Source organism: Notamacropus eugenii, chromosome 5 (assembly GCF_028372415.1).
Source record: "Notamacropus eugenii isolate mMacEug1 chromosome 5, mMacEug1.pri_v2, whole genome shotgun sequence".
NCBI lineage: Eukaryota > Metazoa > Chordata > Mammalia > Diprotodontia > Macropodidae > Notamacropus > Notamacropus eugenii.
The window spans coordinates 173,036,088-173,056,227 of NC_092876.1; the positions used below are offsets into that span (position 1 = coordinate 173,036,088).

General features: G+C 36.3%; 1 long non-coding RNA gene across 1 annotated transcript; it reads left to right on the top strand.

The window, feature by feature from the left end:
• Positions 1-7,063: 7,063 nt before the first annotated feature.
• Positions 7,064-13,280, top strand: LOC140509051 (uncharacterized). Its single transcript, XR_011968549.1, has 3 exons — positions 7,064-7,283; positions 8,848-8,900; positions 11,803-13,280. It is a non-coding gene; the product is annotated as an uncharacterized lncRNA (long non-coding RNA).
• The last annotated feature ends 6,860 nt before the right edge of the window (positions 13,281-20,140 follow it).

Genomic DNA, 20,140 nt, shown 5'->3' on the forward strand with positions numbered 1-20,140 from the left:
TTATCCCATCCTATTTGAACCATAAAGAAATGCTACCCAGGGCTCCTAGGGGTCTGGTGCAACTAGCTAGCAGAAGACCTAGAGTCAATACACCTGTACTCAAATCCTTCCTCTGTCACATACCAGCTACATAATCTTGGACAAGTCACTTAATCCCTCCATTCCTCAGTTACCTCATCTGTATAATGTTTTTGTGGCAGATAAATGGCACAGTGGATAGAATGCTAGGCTCAAATCTGGCCTCAGACACTCACTTGTTATGTGACCATGAGCAAGTCACTTAACCCTGTTTGCCTCAGTTTCCTCATCTGTAAAACAAGCTAGAGAAGGAAATGGCAAACCACTTCAATCTATTTGCTGAGAAAGCACTCATTGGAGTAAAAAAGAGTCAGACAGCTGAAAAGACTGAACAACAATAACAAAAATAGTGGAGATGATCCTTTATTACTTACCTCATAGGGTTGTGGCAAGGAAAACCAAAGTGCTATGACAAAACCATTATCACTTTGCTCACCCCAAACAAGGCAAAGGTCCTGAAAAGCTGGCATGGGGAACCACATACAAGGGTCTGAGCTGGTCATGTTAAGTACTGTAGGAGCCAGTGCCCTGGCATCCATCACCTTATTAGAGATCACATAGAATGTCTGGGTTCTGCAAAATTTTGTTTTTTGTACTGAACACATACAGCACCCTTTAAGCAGGGGCCATTTTGATATACTTTGTAGATGTTGCATACAATGGTTTTGGCTCCATATCTCAACAGAGGAATGAGTGCTAGCTCCTCATCTTGGAGGAAATGTGTTATATTTTCTCCTAATCTTTCACTCCAATCTTCTTCTCACTTGTTGCTGAATTCAGTCACATGTGATGTGATCAGAACTGGGAGAGAAAATTCAAGTGCATAGAGTGCCTGGCAATGAACAAAAAAATTATGTGTTGATCACCAACATTCCATTCTAAGACTCACTATCCAAAATATAGAGCAGTTCCAGTAAGAACAACTTGTCCATCTTATCCCTTGGCTAGTTACTGGAGGGAGAGTCAGTGAAACACAATAATACACAGTAATCAAAGGGCACTTGGCTGAAGATAGACATTGGATTTCTGACTGATGTAGATAATTATAACAGGAACTTCTGCTTTGTACTGTTCTAGACTGTGGGTGCAACCATTTGGTCCAGAGAGAGGAGGAAGAGCCAAAATATACACTTCACTCATGAACCCTACCAGAGATCCCTCATTCTTAATAAATTAGTCAATCAATTACCATTTACTAAGTGCCTACTTATGTACCAGGAGGATACCAATAAAGGCAGTCCATGCTCTCAAGTGGTTCATGATCTAATTGGGATGGCAACATGCAAATAACTTAATACAAAAAACCATATGCAGCATAAATTGACAATAATCAATAGAAGCTAGCATGAAAGGGAATTGAGAAAGGCTTCCTATGGAAGGTAAGCTTAGTGGCAGCAAGGTGGTACAATGGCTACAGCCCTGGAACTGGAGTGAGGAAGACATGAATTCAAATATGGTCTCAGACATGTTAACTATGTGACTTTGGACAAGTCACAACGTTTGTTTTAATTTCCTAAACTTTAGGATGAGGATAATAATAGCACCTACCTTCCACTGTTACTATGAGTATCAAATGATACTTAGCACAGTGCCGGCAGATAATAGGTGTAATAAAAACATTAATTATTACTGTTGTTGATGTTGTTGACTTGAAGGAAGTTGAAGAGATAAGGAGGTGAAGATAAGAAGAGAATTTCAGGTAGTGAAATGCCTGGAGTTAGGAGACAGAATATCTTTTTTTTTTTTTTGAACATAATAAGCTTGTATTTGACAAGAGTAAATTTGACAAGATTTGGGGAGAAGTATTAATTATTTGGTTTAAAAAAGTTTGTTGGGAAAATTGGAAAGCAGTATGGCAGAAACTGGGTATAGACCAATATCTTACACCATTTACCCAGATAAGGTGAAAATGGATAAAGGGCCTAGATATAAAGAGACATTTTAGAAGAAAATTAGAACACAGAAAATATTACCTATCAGACTTATGGATAGGTTAACAATTTATGAAGAAACAGGAAACAAAGGCCAAAGTTAGGTGCAAAGGGGATCATTTTCATTGTGTTAAATTTTTTAAATTTTTTAATTTTATTTATTTATTTATTTATTTAATGTTCTACAATCACTACCATAAAACTTGGATTTTAATCCACCCCACCTACCCCCCACCACTCCACTCCTTCCCCAAGATGGCATACAATTCTATATAGGATCTACATATACTTTCCTATTGAATACTTTTTCACTATAGTCATGCTGTGTAGACGAACTAAAATAAATGGAAGATATCATATAACACATCAAAATATAATACATATACACACACATACACATACACACACAAGCATGATCTGCTACATTCTGCACATGAATTCCATAGTTCTTTCTCTGAGTGTGGAAGGCATTTTGCCTTAGAAAACCATTGGGAATTTTTTAAAAAAATTCTTGTGTTGAACTTCTTAAAAAAAAAAAATCCCAATGGTGGTTCTCTAAGGCAAAATGCCTTCCCCACTCAGAGAAAGAACTATGGAAGTCATTCGCAGAATGTAGCAGATCATGTTTGTGTATGTGTATGTTTTTGTGAATCATGTTTTGATTTTTTATGTGATTTCTTCCATTTATTTTAGTCTGACCACATAGCATGACTATAGTGAAAATGTACTCAATAGGAAAGTATATGTAGAACCTATACAGAATTGTATGCAGTCGTGGGGAGGGAGGGGGGTAGTGGGGGGTAGGTGTGGAGGGGATAAAATCTCAATTGTATGGCAGTGATTGTTAAACATTAAAAAATAAAAAAATAAAAAAAAATTAAATTAAATTTAAAAAAAAATTCTTGTGTTATTACAAAGTTCCAAGTCTACCAGAAAAAACTCTCGTGCAGTGTGGTCGTTGCTGTGCACAAAGTTCTCCTGGTTCTGCTCCTTTTGCTCAGCATCAGATCATATAAGTCCTTCCAGGCCTCTCTGAAGTCTTCTTGTTCATCATTTCTTATGGCACAATAGTACTCCATTACATTCATATACCATAATTTATTCAGCCATTCCCCAATTGATGGGCATCCCCTTGATTTCCAGTTTTTGGCAACTACAAAGAGTGCTGCTATAAATATTTTTGTACATGTGGAACCCTTTCCTATTTTTATGATCTCTTGGGGATACAGTCCTAGTAGCAATATTGCTGGGTAGGAGACAGAATATCTTGTTCAAGACACAACAAGGAAACCAGTGATACTGAATCAAAGGGAGACAAGGATGGTGTAGAGTTGAACTGGTTCATCAAGGAGTAAAAAGGAGGAAATAAAAAGAATATAGCCAGTAAAACTGTGATGACTTAGGGAAGGACTAAGGGGCTGAGATGTCAGAGATCACCACAACAATGAAGAATGGGATTTGGGATTGCAAGGCAGAGTAAAATGTGAACTACAACAGACTGTGATCAGATAAAGGAATTTCAGCATTCATAAAAGTAAATGTGGGGACTTCCTGTGCCAAGATGGTGGAGTGAGGAAAGAATCCTCTGAAGTCCTCCCAAATTGCCCTCCAAACAACTAGAAAATTGTCTCAGAATTGATCTGGGAACAGCTTACCAGTAGGGCAGGAAAGTCTGTCTCATTGGGGTGAGAGGAGAACGAGGTCCAGGAGCAGCAGCAGCAGCTAGCCTCATAGCAGGAGGCCTGCAGCAAGGTTCCAAGCCTGGGGCAACTTCCACTGAGGTCTTACCCTCCTGCAAACCAGCAGACACTTAGGTAAGTGGGTAGTTTGTCCAGTGTATCAAGGCCCCACCCTAGTGATCCCACCTCCAGCACAAGCCACCAGCAAGACCTTGACCCCTTTGCTAAACAGTAGTGGATCCCCTCCCTGGGGCTGGCCAACAGTGAGGCCCTATCCTAAAGCCTACCAGCAAAGAACCTGTTTCCATAGCAACCTAGCAGCAGGGCCCCATCCCTGGGGCAAACCAGCAATAAGATCCCTCCTCTAGGTAAGCCACTGGAAAGACTCTGTTACCATAGAACCCAAGAGCAAGGTCCTAATCCTAGGGCTGGCTAGTAACTAACCCCCACACCCAGCGGAGGCCAACAGGTAGGCTCTACTCCCCCCAGGCAAGAAGGGAAGTCTACCCTCTAGAGGAAGCAAGCAACTAATCCCTGAAAAGCAACAGTAAGACCCAGGGCCTCAGCACAAAAAGCTTGGGACAATGTAGGACCAGAACCCAACTCTCACTTTAAAAAACAACTCACAAAATACTCAAGGAACATGAGCAAAAAAAAAAGAAAACTAAGAAAAGAGCTTGACTATAGAAAGTTACTCTGATAATAGGGAGGATCAAGGCATAAACTTGGAAGAGGATAATAGTATTAAAATGGTTACATTTCAAAGGAAAATGCAATTTGGTCTCAGGCCCAAAAAGAATTTCTGGAAGAGCTTAACAAGGATTTTAAAAAGTAATTTAGACAAGTAGAAGAAAAATTTGGAGAAGAAATGAAAGCAATGCAATTGAATCATAAAAAAGGGTCAATAGCGTGGGAAAAGATATACAAAAATTTACTAAGGCAATTAACTCCCTAAAAAAGAGAATTGGCCAAATGGAAAAAGAAGTTCAAAAGTTCACTGAAGAAAATAATTGAACAAGTAGAAAATAATGAGTTTATGAAATATCAATATATGATAAAACAAAATCAAAAAAGTAAAAAAAAATTTACGAGAATGTAAAATCTCTCATTGGAAAAATAACTGGCCTAGAAAATAGATCCAGGAGAGATAATTTAAGAATTATTGGAGTACCTGAAAGCCATGATTTTTTAAAAAAAACCTGGACAACATCTTTCAAGAAATTATTTTAAAAATTGCCCTGATATATCAGAACCAGAGAGAAAAATAGAAATTGAAGGAATCCACTGATCACCACCTGAAAGATATCCAAAAATGAAAACTCTCTGGAAGGTCATAGCTGAATTCCAGAGCTCACTGATAAAAAAAAAAAGTATTATAAGGAGCCCAAAAGAAACAATTCAAATATCATGTAGTTGCAATCAGGATTACACAGAGTTTGGCAACTTCCACATTAAAAAACTGGAGGACATAGAATGTGATCTACTGGAACGCAAAAGACTTTGGATTACAACCAAGAATCACCTACCCAGAAAACTTAAATATAATCTTTCAGGGGAAGAATGGATATTTAACAAAATAAAGGACTTTCAAGCATTTCTAATGAAAAGATCAGAGCTGAATAAAAAAAATTGACCTTCAAATATAAGACTCAAAGGAAACTAAAAAGGTAAAAAGTAACAAGAAAGAGAAAACAAGAAATTCAATAAGGTTAAACTGCTTATATTCCTATATCGCAAAATGGTATTTGTAACTCTTAACAACTTTATTCTGTAAGAGCAATTATAAGGAGTATATGTAGACAAAGGGTGTGGATACAAGGTGACTCTGATGGTATGATACCCAAAAAACAAAATAAAGGAATGAGAAATAAAATTGCATCGGAAGAAGGAAAGGGGAGATTAAATGGGGTAAATTATCTCACATAAAAGAGGCATGAAAAAACTATTATAATGGAGGGAAAGATGGGGGGTCAAGGAATGTTTAAACCTTATTCTCATCAAAACTGGCTCAAATAGGGAATAACATACACACTCAGTTGGATATAGAAATCTATCTTACCCTATGAAGAAGTAAAAAGTGATAGGAATAACAGAAGGGGGAAACTGACAAAAGAGAGGGCATATTGGGAATGTGGTAATCAGAAGTAAATATTTATGAGGAGAGAAAGGATGAAGGGGTAAGAAAGAGAGGGGAATAGACAAATGAAACATAACATGGAGGGAAATACAAAATTATCATAACTATAAATGTGAATGGGATAAACTGATCCATAAAATGGAATATGATAGCCAAATGGATTAAAAATAAGAAACTTACAATATGTTGTTTATAAGAAACACATTTGAACCAGAAAGGTACACACAGGATAAATGTAAGGGGCTGGATCAGAATTTATTATGCTTCAGCTAAAGCAAAGAAAGCAGGGGTAGCAATCATGATCTCAGTCAAAGCAAAAGCAGAAATAAATATATTTAAAAGTGATAAAGAAGAAAACTATCCTGTGGAAAGGTATCATAGACAATGAAGTCATAGCATTACTAAACATACATCTACAGCTTCTGAATTTTTGAAGACATGGAACAAATTACAGAAGGAAACAGACAACAAAACTATACTAGTGGGGAACCTCAACTTTCCCCTTTCAGAACTACATAAATCTAACCCAAAAAAAGAAACAAGAAAGAAGTTAAGGAGGTGAATAAAATTCTGGAAAAGTTAGATATGATAGATCTGTGGAGAAAATTGAATGGGAATAGAAAGGAATATGCCTTTACTCAGCAGTACATGGCACCTACACAAAAATTGACCGTGTATTACAACACAAAAACCTTACAACCAAATTCAGAAGAGTAGGAATAGTAAACACATCCTTTTCAAATCTTAATGTAATAAAATTACATTCAGTAATGTACAATAGAAAAAGAGATTAATAATTAATTGGAAGTTAAATAATCTCATCCCAAAAAACCCCAAGCAAGTCAAAGAGCAAATCATATAAAAAACTGATAGTTTCATTAAAGAAAATAACATCAATGAGACAACATACCAAAATTTATGGGATGCAGTCAAAGCAGGACTTAGGGGAAATTTTACATCTTTAATTGCTTATATCAATAAAACAGAGGAAAAAGAATTGACTGTGTAAGACATAATCCCTTTCCTCAAGAAGGTTACAATCTAGCTGGCAAATTAACAGTTAAAAAAGAAAAAAACAGAACTATAGGGATTCATAAAGTGTTATATAATCATAAAATCCTAGGATGTTAGGTCTGGAAGAGACCTTAGAGATCATTATATCTAATTCTCATTATTTTACAAAAGAAGAAACTGAAGTTGAGAAGGTTTTTATATAATTTTGCTAAGATCAAACACTTTGTAAGTGGCAGAAACAAGACTAGGAACCAAATGTCCTGAAATCCATTGCTATTTACATCACTGTGTATCTCTAAGGGGGAGGTTACTATAAATTAAAGTAACTTAGTAAGGCTTCATGGAGGAAACTGGATGGGCTGCAATTTAAAGAATTGTAATGCCATGGATAAGTAGAATGAAGAGATTGCAAGTGGGAAGAAACAGAATTTCATATGGATTGAGGTGAGAAGACTTCTGTTAAGTTAACCAGCTTCTTTATCCATTTCATTACTTGAATGACCTTCACCTGTAGGTCCAGAATTTTAAGAAATTATAATTCATTTCTTCCCTTGTCTCTCATTTACCTTTTACCAGGTGTTGTATTTTTTATATTACGAATATGTATTAGTCTCTCAAATTCTTAGGCTTAATCTCTCAATGACCCTAATGGAAGTTGAAACTTTTAAAGCATAATAATCTTTTCTCCTTTTTTATATCAAGTAAGGATTATTTACTTAATCCCTGCAGAATGGATTTTTCTACACTGTTTATTTTCTTTTGTTTGGTAAGTTAATTTATCAAAGGCTCAGTCAATTGCTTTTTGTTATAGTTGTTTGGCAAGGTGGAATTACTGAATGACTATGATTCTAACTCTCATAAAGGAAGATGCTAATCTTTTCAGGGTGTTATTATTGTGGATATTAATTGACTTCTACTGGGTTTTGTGTAGCACAATTCAGTCTTTTATCTCCTTCAAATATCCCTCTTAGCTGATCTTTCTTGGATTTTTACAAGATTCAATATTTGAGAAACTATATATCATGGGGAATTAAACTTGAAATCCTCCTCTGCTTGCCTGCTTTGGATTTTATCAATCTATACTTTGCTTCCTATTCCCAAAAATTCCAAGAATTTTTTTTCTTCTAGGCATCTAGACTCTTTGTTTAGTCAAGATTTTCTGGGAAATCAATAATTTTTGTGTCTTCTTACAGAACTTTGTCTTTGATGTCAGCTCTTATGATTTGTAGAGGTCCTAAATCTTCTGTCATCTTTTAATTTTTCTCTGGTATTTCCTCTTATTGAATGACTAAACACCTCTGGAAGTTGTTTTAAGGTTACTCCATTCTCACTCACTCTTATTGGTGAAATCCTATCCTTTTTCTGGAGATTTATCTTTCTTTTGCCTATAGCATCTATTTGTATGAGAGTTTTCCTTTTGTTTTATTTTTCCCCATGAGTTTTATGGGGTTTTTTGTTTTGTTTTTGGTTAGGTTCTTTTTATAAAGCATATTTTTGCTTTCCTATAATTTTCAAGAATTTTTTTTTTGCTTATTTGGAACACCTACTGGCATTTAGAGCTGATAGAAGGTAACTAGCCTTAGGTTTAACTATGCTCAAATCATCTGAGCAATCTTGGCAGAAGTCTTCTTATCCCTTTTTCATCATACAGTACTCCTCTAATGTCTGTGTGGTCACCCATATGGTGGAAATTGGCTGATTGGTTCTGAACATCATGTCCTATGCCCTTGGTATAATACTATCTCCACCTGGAAAGAACAGTTCTTTCTGTTCAAGTTGAATATTTCCCTCCTTCAAGTACTTAGGAGGGACTCTCTAGGAGCTATAATTTGGAGAAAGAAATGAGGTTATGAACAATCCTGGGAGGACTGGCACCTAGCCAGTCCATCTGATCAAACCCAGGGGTAGAATCAATAACCCAGAAAGGTCTGAGTATCCCAGGGACCAACAACCTTACAGAACAACCCATGGCAACTAAAATATTTTATATGTTTTTTTCTTTCCACAGGAGGCTGAAAAGAAATATAACTCTGTTCTTCACAGCTTTCTGGAACTAAGAAGGTACTATCCAACAAACCAACTCTAAATGTAAAACATATATTGATGAATCAGAAAGAGTTCATTAAAATAGATAAGCATAAGGTAGTTTATGAAACCTATGCTTTGTACTAAGAAATGAGGTATGAGATCCTCAACTAGGTGTTTAAATCCATTAATTTTCCTGAGACCAGTTGAGTGAGCCTCCTTCTAGACAAACAGGTATACAAAGATGCATAAGACTTCAGGAAAGGGAGAACCTTTCAGTTACTGTGAGAAAAATTTGGAATGAGAGAACATTATTCTCTTTCTTAATGAGTACATGACTTTGGGAAAGTCACTTAACATTTCAAGTTCTCTGTGTCTTCCTCTATAATATGAGGAAATCAGATTAGATCAGAGGTGCTTAGAAGGGGACCATGGATTCCCCCATTAAGGGGTCTTAATAGATTTAGGGGCTCTGTGAACTTAGTAGGGGAAAGAACACACCTTCATTTTCTTTATCCTTTCACTGAAATTTAGCAAGTCCTTCAGTTATGGGTATAGGCTACAAATCTCACTCTGAGAAGGAGTCCATGACAAAAAAAAAGGTTAAGAACCCTTGCAGCACATGATTTGTAACGATTTCAGTTCTGAGTCATATTCATCTCCAATCAACAAGCATTTTTCAAATGGTGTTATACATACTATGCTAAGCAATGAGAATACAAAGACAGAAGTTAAAATAGTACCTGTCCCCAAGAAGCTAACAGGCTAGCTGAGGGAAATATGTATGTATATAAATATATATCATATGTACATGTATTTATGTGGTGATATACATGTGTATATATTTATACTGTGATATCAGAGGGAAGGTATATTATATTATATATTATATTATTACATATTATATTATATTTTTATGTATTGTGTATGCATGTATGTATGTGTTTATAGTAAAATTGGAGGAAAGTCGCTAGTAGGGAAATTAGAAAATCTCTCACATAAAAAGAGGCATTTGAGGTGGCTACTAGAGAGTCTGAGAGACAGAGGTAAGGAGACAGAGGAATGTGGGACAATCAGTGTAAAAGTATGAAAGCAGGAAATTAGGGGTGGGGTGAGAATCTATTGCCTGTGGTGATAACGATAGTGAAAGGCTTTTACACTATTCGCTGGACACTTTGGGGAAAAGCATGACCTAAGGGATTCAAGACTGAAGAAGCAGGACCTTGAAACAATTGTATCATTCGGCATCCTCAAAGACATAACTATGAATGGAGTTCTTTGACAACTAGTTACTAAATCTTCTACTGCTAACCAAAGGATCACAGATTTTTTTATAATTAACTTTAATTTTTCTCAGTGAACAAAAATAAATTTTCTCTCCCTCTTACCCACCATTGAAAAAGAAAAGAAAAACAAAGCACTTGTAATAAATATGCATAGTTACAAAAAACTAATCCCCAGAATGGCCATTTCCAAGTTTATGTGTTTCATTCCACATCTTGAATCTATCCCTTCTCTGTAAGGAGGTGGATAGTATGCTTCAACATAAATCCTTTGAAATCATGATTAGTCATAACATTAATCAGTTTTTCATGTGATTTATGAATTGGTATCCTGATGAATAGGTTCATACAAGTCTTCTGAGGTTTCATAGAAACTATCCCTTTCATACTTTCTAATGATACAAGAATATTCTAACACATTTGTATACTATAACTTGTTGATCCAGTCATCAATTGATGGGCAACCTGTAAGTATCCAATTCTTTGATACTAAGAAAAAAAGGTGCTAAATTTTTGTATACATAGGTCTTCTTTCTTCTCTGTATTTGTGGGTCTTTCTCCCTCTATAGAGTATAGGCCTAGCAGTGACATAACTGGGTCAAAGCATATACACAGTTTACCAACTTTTGGGGTATAGTTTCAATTTCCTTTCCAAAATGAATGAACCAATTCATAGCTCCACCAACAGTGAATTCATGTGTTTGTTTTCCCCTAGTCCTTTCAACATTTGTAATTTTTGTTTTTTTGTCATCTTTGCCAATCTGCTGGATGTGAAGTTAAACCCCAGAATTGCCTTAACTTGCATGTATTTAATTATTATTGATTTGGAATTTTTTACATGACTATTGATAGCTTGGATTTCTTCCTTGAAAATCTGTCTTTTTGTGTCCTTTAACCATTCATTTGTTGCCCAGTGGCTTTTATTGTTATAAATTTGAATCAGATCTTTATGTATTCTGGAAATGAGACCCTTATCAGGACAAACCTGCTGCAAAAATTTTTTCCCAATTGCCTAGTTCACGCCTAATATTAACTGCATTGGTTTTATTCATGCAAAATATTTTTCACTTTATGTAATCAAAGTGTGTTTCATGTAATAAGCTTCTCCTCTCCTGTCCCTCTTCTCATCCCCTCACCCAGACTCTAGTTCTAGATTTTTACTCCTTCTTCCCTCCCATTTAAATGCTTTCCCCTAATTCTCTCTTAATTTCTTTTGCTTCTGATTAATTCTTCCCTAAATCTACCCTCTTTCTTATTTACTTCACCTCTTCTTGTTCCCTACTATTTCCCTGTTGAATTGAAAGTTTTTCTATACATATGTATATGTACATGTGTATGTATGTGTTTCCTATCCTCCTCCAAACACTTCAAATGAAAGTGATGGTCCAGTGATTCCCATTTCCATCCCTTTATGATTTGCATAAACTCGTATTTGTATCCTCTACTATGAGATGTCACCTCCATTTCTCCCTTTTTCTTCCTCTATTCAATCCTTTTCCTCCCTCCTTTCCTTACTTCTTTTAAGATCATCAAAACAGAACAAAAACTCCCAGACTCTCTGTCTTACTAGACCCCTTCTATGACTCTTGAAGACTTTAGGTTTCTGAGAAGACACTTGCTTCATCCTCCACCTCATTATGATTTTTTGTTTGCAGATGATTGTGCACTCAATGCATCCTCTGAAACTGAGATGCAATGAAGTATGGAAGTATGGATCAACTCTCTGCTACCTGTGCTAATTTTGGCTTAATAATTAACACCAAGAAAACACTGGGTCCATGAGCCACCACCACACCATTCATACATGGAACCATCAGTTACAACAAATGGAGAAGTTTTGAATTCTGTGGATAAGTTCACTTACTTTGGTAGTGCACTTTTCAGGGATGTACACATTGACAATGAAGTTGATGCACACATTGCTAGAGCTAGCTCAGCGTTTGGGAGGCTCTGAAGAAAAGTTCAGGAGAGAAGAGGTAATAGACTGACTACCAAACTGAAGGTCTACAGAGTCATTGTGCTGACCTCGTTGTATGCCTGTGAAACATGGACAGTCTACCGGCGCCATACCAGGAAACTGAATCACTTCCATCTGAACCGTCTTGGGAAGATTCTGAGGATCACCTGTCAGGATAAGGCACCAGACACTGAGGTCCTTATTCGAACTAAACTGCTGCACATTCAAACTCTGCTTCAGAGAGTGCCACATTCTAAATATTCTAATCTTGATCTGTTTTCTAGGTTAGTTTTTAAAAAAAATATGAGATACCTTGCACAGTCTTTTTTATATATTAATTTTTATTTGTCTTTTTTTACATAATCAAAATTTCCTCCAATATCTTTCTTCCTCTCTTTTTCCATATAGCAAAATATTTTAATGACAAAATAGGAAAAAAGAAATGAAGAAATCAGTAAACTAATAAATATATTGAAAAAGTCTGAAAAAAATATACTATATACTACAAGAATGGACCTCCCAGCTCTACAAAAGGGTAGCACTGTCTTCTTTGGGGCCAGGTGCATTGTTTGTAATTTTGCCAATTCACTTTTATTTACTGGCTTTTATAGTTGTTTCTTTCTGTTTATACTGTTGTAGTCTTTAAGCATAATTTTTTTTGGCTGTGCTTATTTCATGTTGAATGAGATTGTGCAGATTTGTCCATGCTTCTCCATATACATCATATTCATCATGTCTTACAATGCAGTAATTACATCCATTACCTTCATTGCATTCATTAATTGTAGTAATGAATTACAATAATTGAGTAATTGAAGTAATTACATTCATATAATATAATCTGTTTAGCTATTCTTCAATTAATGGACATCTCCTTTTCCTCCTTTTCCCCTCTACTGATGTATTGCTATCATAAAAAGTCCTGATTTTTTAATTTATATACACACTTTCTTCTTATTAATGGCTTGTTTGGATTATAAGTTTAGTAGTGCATCTCTGTGTCTAAGTAGATGAACATTTTAGCTGCTTTATTTGCATAATTCCAAATTTTTTTTTCCAAATGATTTTATTGATTGATAGCTCTACCAACAAATATTCCTTCCAACATTGACCATCGCCATATTTTGTCATCTTTGCCAATTTGAAGCGTGAAGTAAAACCTCAGATTTGTTTTGATTTGTATATTTCTTATTACTAGTAAGTTAGACTTTTTTATATTGTTGTTAATAGTTTGCAATTCTTTTTATTTAGAATTATTTATTTGTATCCTTTGTCTATTTATCTATGAGGGAGTGGCTTTTCATTTCATGTCCATATATATGGTTTCCATATACATATATGTATGTAGGTATGTTTGCATATACATATATGCACATGTATGTACATGTATATATCTATATGTGTACATGTACATATATCCGCATATTCATTTAGATATATCTTGAATAACAAATCCTTCTTAGAGAAATTTGATTCAAATGGTCTTCCCCTCATTTGACTTCACTTCTTATTTCAGGTACATGAATTTTTTTGTTTCATGTAATTTAAATAAGAATACTCTCCTACAGAAGTTCTGGGTGCCATGAGTAATAAGATGGAAGACCAGACATTTTATACAATCCCTACGACCTTTCCAAAAAGAAATTATTTGCCAAAGATAAAGCAACTTCAGTTGATTCCATGGTCAAGGACACTCAGAATCCAAAAGATAAAAAAACCCAGGAACTGATACTAACCTTGAGCTCACTCATTACCTTTCCCTCACTTCCCACACTTCTGGCAGCAGGGCTATAGCGGTTGGCTTACAGATACAATGCAGGCTTATATCAAAACCCAACCTTGCACTCTGTTCTTCTATTCATCTTTTGACTGTTGTAGAAACCCTAACTTTAACTGATGAAAGTTTTCTGGAAAACAAGCTTGGCCATAACCCTTCAGGGGCAAAATGCTATCAGGGGCTACAACCCAGAAGCACTATCTCTGCAAAGCTTTGAATTGCCAGAGCCAAGAAAAGCAGGCTCTGAATTACTGGTGCCAAACCAGAGATCTAAGGAACAGAGATAATGAGACAAGGAGAGGACATGGTACATGTATAGAGCTGTGTACTACTCCACCAAACCTGAAGGAAAGAACACAGCATCAAACTGGGGGTAGTTCTGAGCATCCAAAAGTGAGTTGGCATAGAGACCTAGGCTACTAGTGTTGGAGGAGGCTAAGATGCTTTGAGATCCAGCCCATAAGGAAACCACAGTCAGAAGAGAGGGAGTGAGGAAGTGACTAATAATAAATAATAAATAAGTAGGGAGAAGGGGAGACTGAAAGTACCAAAGATTTCAAGAAGTGTCAAAGACTTTTAACAAAACAGATAAATTAACAAGGTAAACTTTAAGAATAGGAGGAAATATGGTTTCCAGATCTAGTAAATGAGTTCAGTTATTTATGAATAAATACTTCAAAATGCAGGAAAATTATTCTACACTTGATGAGAAAGAAGGCCCTCTAGAATTCAAAGAGAACAATAAACCACAACACACTGTTGCTGAGTAGTTTAAAAGAGAAATAAGAATCATGAAAGCAGAATGTGTGTCTGGCACATCAAACATAATTAGCAGATTAGAAGAACTTGAATCGGCAATGGTAAGCCTCACCAAAGAAACAAAAGAGGCAATACTTTATTGGGAATATAAATACACAGAAGTGAAATACAATCTAGAGGAAAAGAAGCAAAAATGAAGACTTTAAAAGAAAATATGCTCATTATGAAAGCAAAACATGCAGATCTTGAAGACAGGCTGCATAGAGACAATCTAAGAATCTCCCAGAAGATGACAACTAAAAACTTTTATGCCATAATGAAGGAAATAGTAAAAGTATCAACCCTGAAAACAAATGACCGAAGAGTCACTTGCAACTGCTTTTAACTCTAGAAATACCAAAGAGCTCATATAGGTTATCATGCCCACAATTAACTCTGAAAAATAAAATAAAAAAAAAAAGCAAAATAAAATCAGAGATAACAGTAGTCATAAGCCAAAAGCATTCTATATTCTGTTGGAGGAGGGGAACTAGATACATGTACCATGGCTGCTCTAGTAGCAGATCCACTAGCTATAGCCCTGAAAGTGAGGGGTAACAGCAACAATGTGGCAAATTTGATTCACAGCAGGGCTTCATGACTAGACTAGGGAGGCTGCAGGTACTTGTCTAGCTCAGGGACTATCTGGAGCACGTGTGAAATGATTCTAGGATGTTGCTGTGTTCATCCAGACAGTGAGCATAAAAGATTGTTGTTATGCCAAGCGCAGTTTGCTTGTTGAGTCTTAGCTCTGTAAAATGGAATGTCTCCTAATAGTAAAAAGAAAGGATAGGTCTTGGCATGGGGATCCTGACAGACGAGAACTGTCCAGAACTTCTGAAAATAGAAAATGAAAACCTGATTGAAAGAATTCACAGATAATCTCCAGAAAAAAGTGCTATAAACTCTAAAACTCACAGTGGCTAAATTTAATAATTCAATCCAGAGACATGTTCTGCAAGTCTTCAGGAGGAAGACCTTCAAATGCAAAGGAAAGAACACTTGAATAGTGCAAGACTATTCCATACCCATCAGAAAAAGGATAAGGGAATGAATAATGTGTTCTGCAGAGCATGGGTTCTTAGGATGCACCCCAGGGTGACCTATCCTGCAAATCTGAGCTTAGGCATATAAGAAAAGAGAAGTTTCAATAAAGAAGAGTTTGAAACATTTTAGAAGGAAAACCAAAAGTGAAGAAATTATTTGTTTCTCAAACTCCCCAAGCAAGAGAAATGCAGGAGCAAATAAATGCTGAGAGCAACAGCAACAGGGTGAAAGCAGGAAGACCAGTCTAAATGTACATGGGGAGACAAGAGTGAAGGCAGAATTACGGTATAGGTAAGAGTAAATAGGTGGACAGGGGCATTATGGACAGAGCCTGGCAATACCCTGCCTATAGGTGAATGCTTTGTTTGTGGGACTACATAACACGGGATCATATATGAAAGGAGGGAAAAGGAATATGGGATAGTGATGTGCTGGGGTCAAAGCAAGGGCTAGAAATGAAGGGAAGGTGATTTATGTGGTCTCAGAAAGAGAAAAATCTACAGTGGAGTAAGTGAGGAAAAGGGAGAAGGGAGAGTGAAAAGAGGGAAAAAGGATAGAGGCCTTATTTTGCAACTAAGAAAGAGTTCCATTAATGAATGCCCTTATGGATAAAGGGAGATGAGGACTTTACACTGGATGAGACATGAAATATTTGGTGCTCAAAAAATCTACTTGTCCTAGGAGGGGTAGAACTGGAACCCCTAGTGGCAACCAGAATGAGCAGGACTGGGAAAACATGGACACAGGGAGATTTCCATGTAAATGTAGAAAAAATGTCGACAAAAGAGGGTATAGATCAATGGAGAAATGCCTTATCACAGGGCTGTGTCCTCTCTGACATCTTGCAATAATTGGCACTATTTTGAGAGTAAGGCACAATGGAAAAGGGAAATCAATACAATAAGTCCTAGAATGTATCTAGAGGCCAGAGTCTAGAATAGATACCTGGAAGCTTTGATTGTACATAAAATACAGAGAAAAGTGACAGATCAAATGATTATAGGAGTCATGAATGAAAGAATGAGGGTCTAGAGGAAATAGGGAGAGAAGATGGATAAGGAAGAGAATAAGCAAAATATTTTTGGAAATCAGATCAAAAAGTTATTAATTTAAAAATTAAAGAATTGGACTAATTGAAGGGGAGGAGTAAAGGGTAATCTACTAGAATGAGAGGGAAAAAAATGGGAGAAATATATAACCTGATAAAAACAGGTTGACAGGGTGGAGCCAAGATGGTGGAGTAGAAGCAGGGAGCTGCCTAAGCTCTCCACCCAAACCCTTCAAAATACCCGTAAAAATTGACTCTGAACAAATTCTAGGGCAGCAGAAGCCACAAAATGATAGAGTGAAACAAATTTTCAGCCCAAGACAATCTGAAATGCTGACAAGAGGAGTCTATTGCACCAGCTTGGAACTGGAGCAAGTCTCAGGGTGGTGAATCACTGCACCATGGTTTCCAGATATCTCAACCTGCAAATGCCAAAGACAGCTTCAAAGGTCAGTGGGAAAGCTCTCTCACCTGCATGAGAGAGGAACTGTGGGCCAGCCCCAGCCTTAGCAGATCCAGGGCAAAAAAGAGTGCTTGTGGTTGCTCACAGACCAGAGTGCAGGCCAGGAGAGGAGTAAACAACTCTACTTTGATCATATCACTTTGGAGGAGCTGAGAATTTACATGTCCCTGGAGATATCTCTGAAAGCAGCTACATACAGCCCCTGAAACTTGGATCAGTACACCGTCCACTTAGCAAAGAGCTCAAAAGTCAAGTAATTTGCTGGGAAAATTACCGAAAAGGGGAAAAATAAGACTATAGAAGGTTACTTTCTTGGTGAAAAGATATTTTCTTTTGACAAGGAAGATCAAAGCATACAACTAGAGGAAGATCAAAGCATTCAAGGAAGACAGCAGGGTTAAGGCTACTACAACCAAAACTTCCAAGAAAAATATGAAATTATCTCAGGCCATGGAAGAGCTCAAAAAGGAGTTTGAAAATCAAGTAAGAGAAGTAAAGGAAAGATTGAGAAGAGAAATGAGAGTGATGCAAGAAAATGATGAAAAAGGAGACAACAGCTTGCTAAAGGAGATCCAAAAAATGCTGAAGAAGAGAACACCTTCGAAAATAGACCAATCCAAATGGCAAAAGAGGTCCAAAAGTCAATGAGGAGAAGAACGTCTTAAAAAGCAAAATTGGTCAGATGGAAAAAGAGTCATTAACTTCTACTTGCCCAATTCTAATTTTTTAAAAGTTGTTTTCTTCATTTAACTTTTGCATCTCCTTTTCCACTTGCCTAATTGTTCCTTTTAAGGAGTTGTTTTGTACTTCCTTCTCCCTTTGTACAATTTTCCTTTAAATTCTTTTGCGAATTCTTTTTTTGTGTTTTTAAAATCATTGACCAATTTTTCTTCTACCTCTCTAATCTGACTCTTAAAATCCTTCTTGAGTTCCTCTAAGAATGCTCTTTGGGGTTGAGACCAGTTCATATTCCCTTCTGAGGTCTCAGATGGAAGTACAGTCTCAATGCTAACCTCTTCAGTATTCGTGTTTTGGTCCTTGTCCCCATAGTAAAATTCTATGGTCTTTTCTTTTCTGGTTTGCTTCCTGCTCATAATTGCCTTTTTCCTGGCTTTTAAAGTGTATCTCTGCTTCTGGGGAATGGGGGCCCTGTCCCACAGTTCTTGTGCTGAGAGCTTGAGGCTTTGTGTATTGTGGCCTCTGATTCTTTCGGCTAGAAGCTAGAATGCTACAGCTTACCTGGAGCTGAGCTAATGCTAAAAATCTTACAAAGTATAAGCACTGAGGGACTTTTTTAAATAATAAAAAGCATCTATCTAAACCAAAAGCAAGTATAATATGCAATAAGTAACATATTAGAAACTTTTTTTAAAAAAATAAATATGGGAGTGAAGCAAAGATGCTTTTTCTCCCTATTATTATTTTATCTAGTTCTGGAAATGCTAGGAATAGCAATAAGACAAGAAAAAGGAACTGAAATAATAATGTTAGGTGAGGAGAAGATAGAGCTATGTCTGCTGATGATATGATGGCTTACTTAATCCCAGGGAATAAGTAAAAACACTAATTAAGATAACTAAGAGCTTCAGCAAACTTGAAGGATATAAAATAAAACCTCAAAAACTGTGAATTACTTAGCTACCCTGATCAACATAATGATACACTACAATTCCAGAGGACTCATGATGAAAAATGCTTTCCACCTCTGAAGAGAAAACTGATGAACTCTGAGTGCAGATTGAAGCATATTTTTAAACTTTATTTTTCTTCCTTTTTTGTAACATGGCTAATATGGAAATATGTTTTGCATGACATTACTTGTATAATGGGTATCATGTTGCTTGCCTTTTCAATGGGTGGAAGAAAGTCTTGAGGGAGAGAGAGAATCTGGTACTCAAATTTTTTAAAATTGAGAATATGTCAGGCAAGGAGATACACATTCAGTGAAGTAAAGGATTTCCAGAACTTTCTGATGAAAAGATGAGAGCTCAATAGAAAATTTGACCTTCAAATACAAATATCAAGAGAAGCATAAAAAAGGTAAAGCAGCTTCTATGTTAAGGGATGGAAGGGCTTGGAATATGATATTCCACAAGTCAAAGGAATTAGGATTAAAACCAAGAACCACCTACCCAGCAAAACTGAGTATAATACTTCAGGGGAAAAAATGGTCATTCAATGAAATAGAGAAGCTCACAGCTCCACCAACAATGAATTAGTGTTCCAACTCTCCCACATCCTCTCCAACATTTATCATTTTCCTGTTCTGTCATGTTTGCTAATCTTATAGGTGTGATGTGGTACCTTAGAGTTGTTTTGATTTGCATCTCTCTAATCAAAAGTGATTTAGAGCATTTTTTCATATGATTTCTTCCTCTGAAAATTGCCTGTTCATATCCTCTGACCATTTATCAGTTGGGGAATGACTTGGACAGTCGTACATTTGAATCAGTTCTCTATATATTCTAGAAATGAAGCCTTTATCCCCGAGATTAGCTGTAAAAATTCTTTTCCAATTTACTACAGCCCTCTGAATTTTGGTTGCATTGGGTTTGGTTGTGCAAAAACTTTTCAGTTTAATGTAATCAAAATTATCCATCTTGCATTTCATAATGCTTTCTATCTCTTCTTTAGTAACAAATTCTTCCCTTCTCCATAAATCTGATAAATACACTATCCCTTGCTCCTCCAGTTTGTCCATGATATCAATCTTTATACCTAGATCCATTTGGACTTTATTCTTGTGTACAGTGTCAGGCATGGGTCTATGCCTAGTTTTCGTCACACTGTTATCCAGTTTTCCCAGCAACTTTTGTCAAACAGTGAGTTCTTATCTCAGAAGCTGGGGTCCTTGGGTTTATCAAACAGGAGGCTGCTATATTCCTTGCCTACTGTGTCTTGAG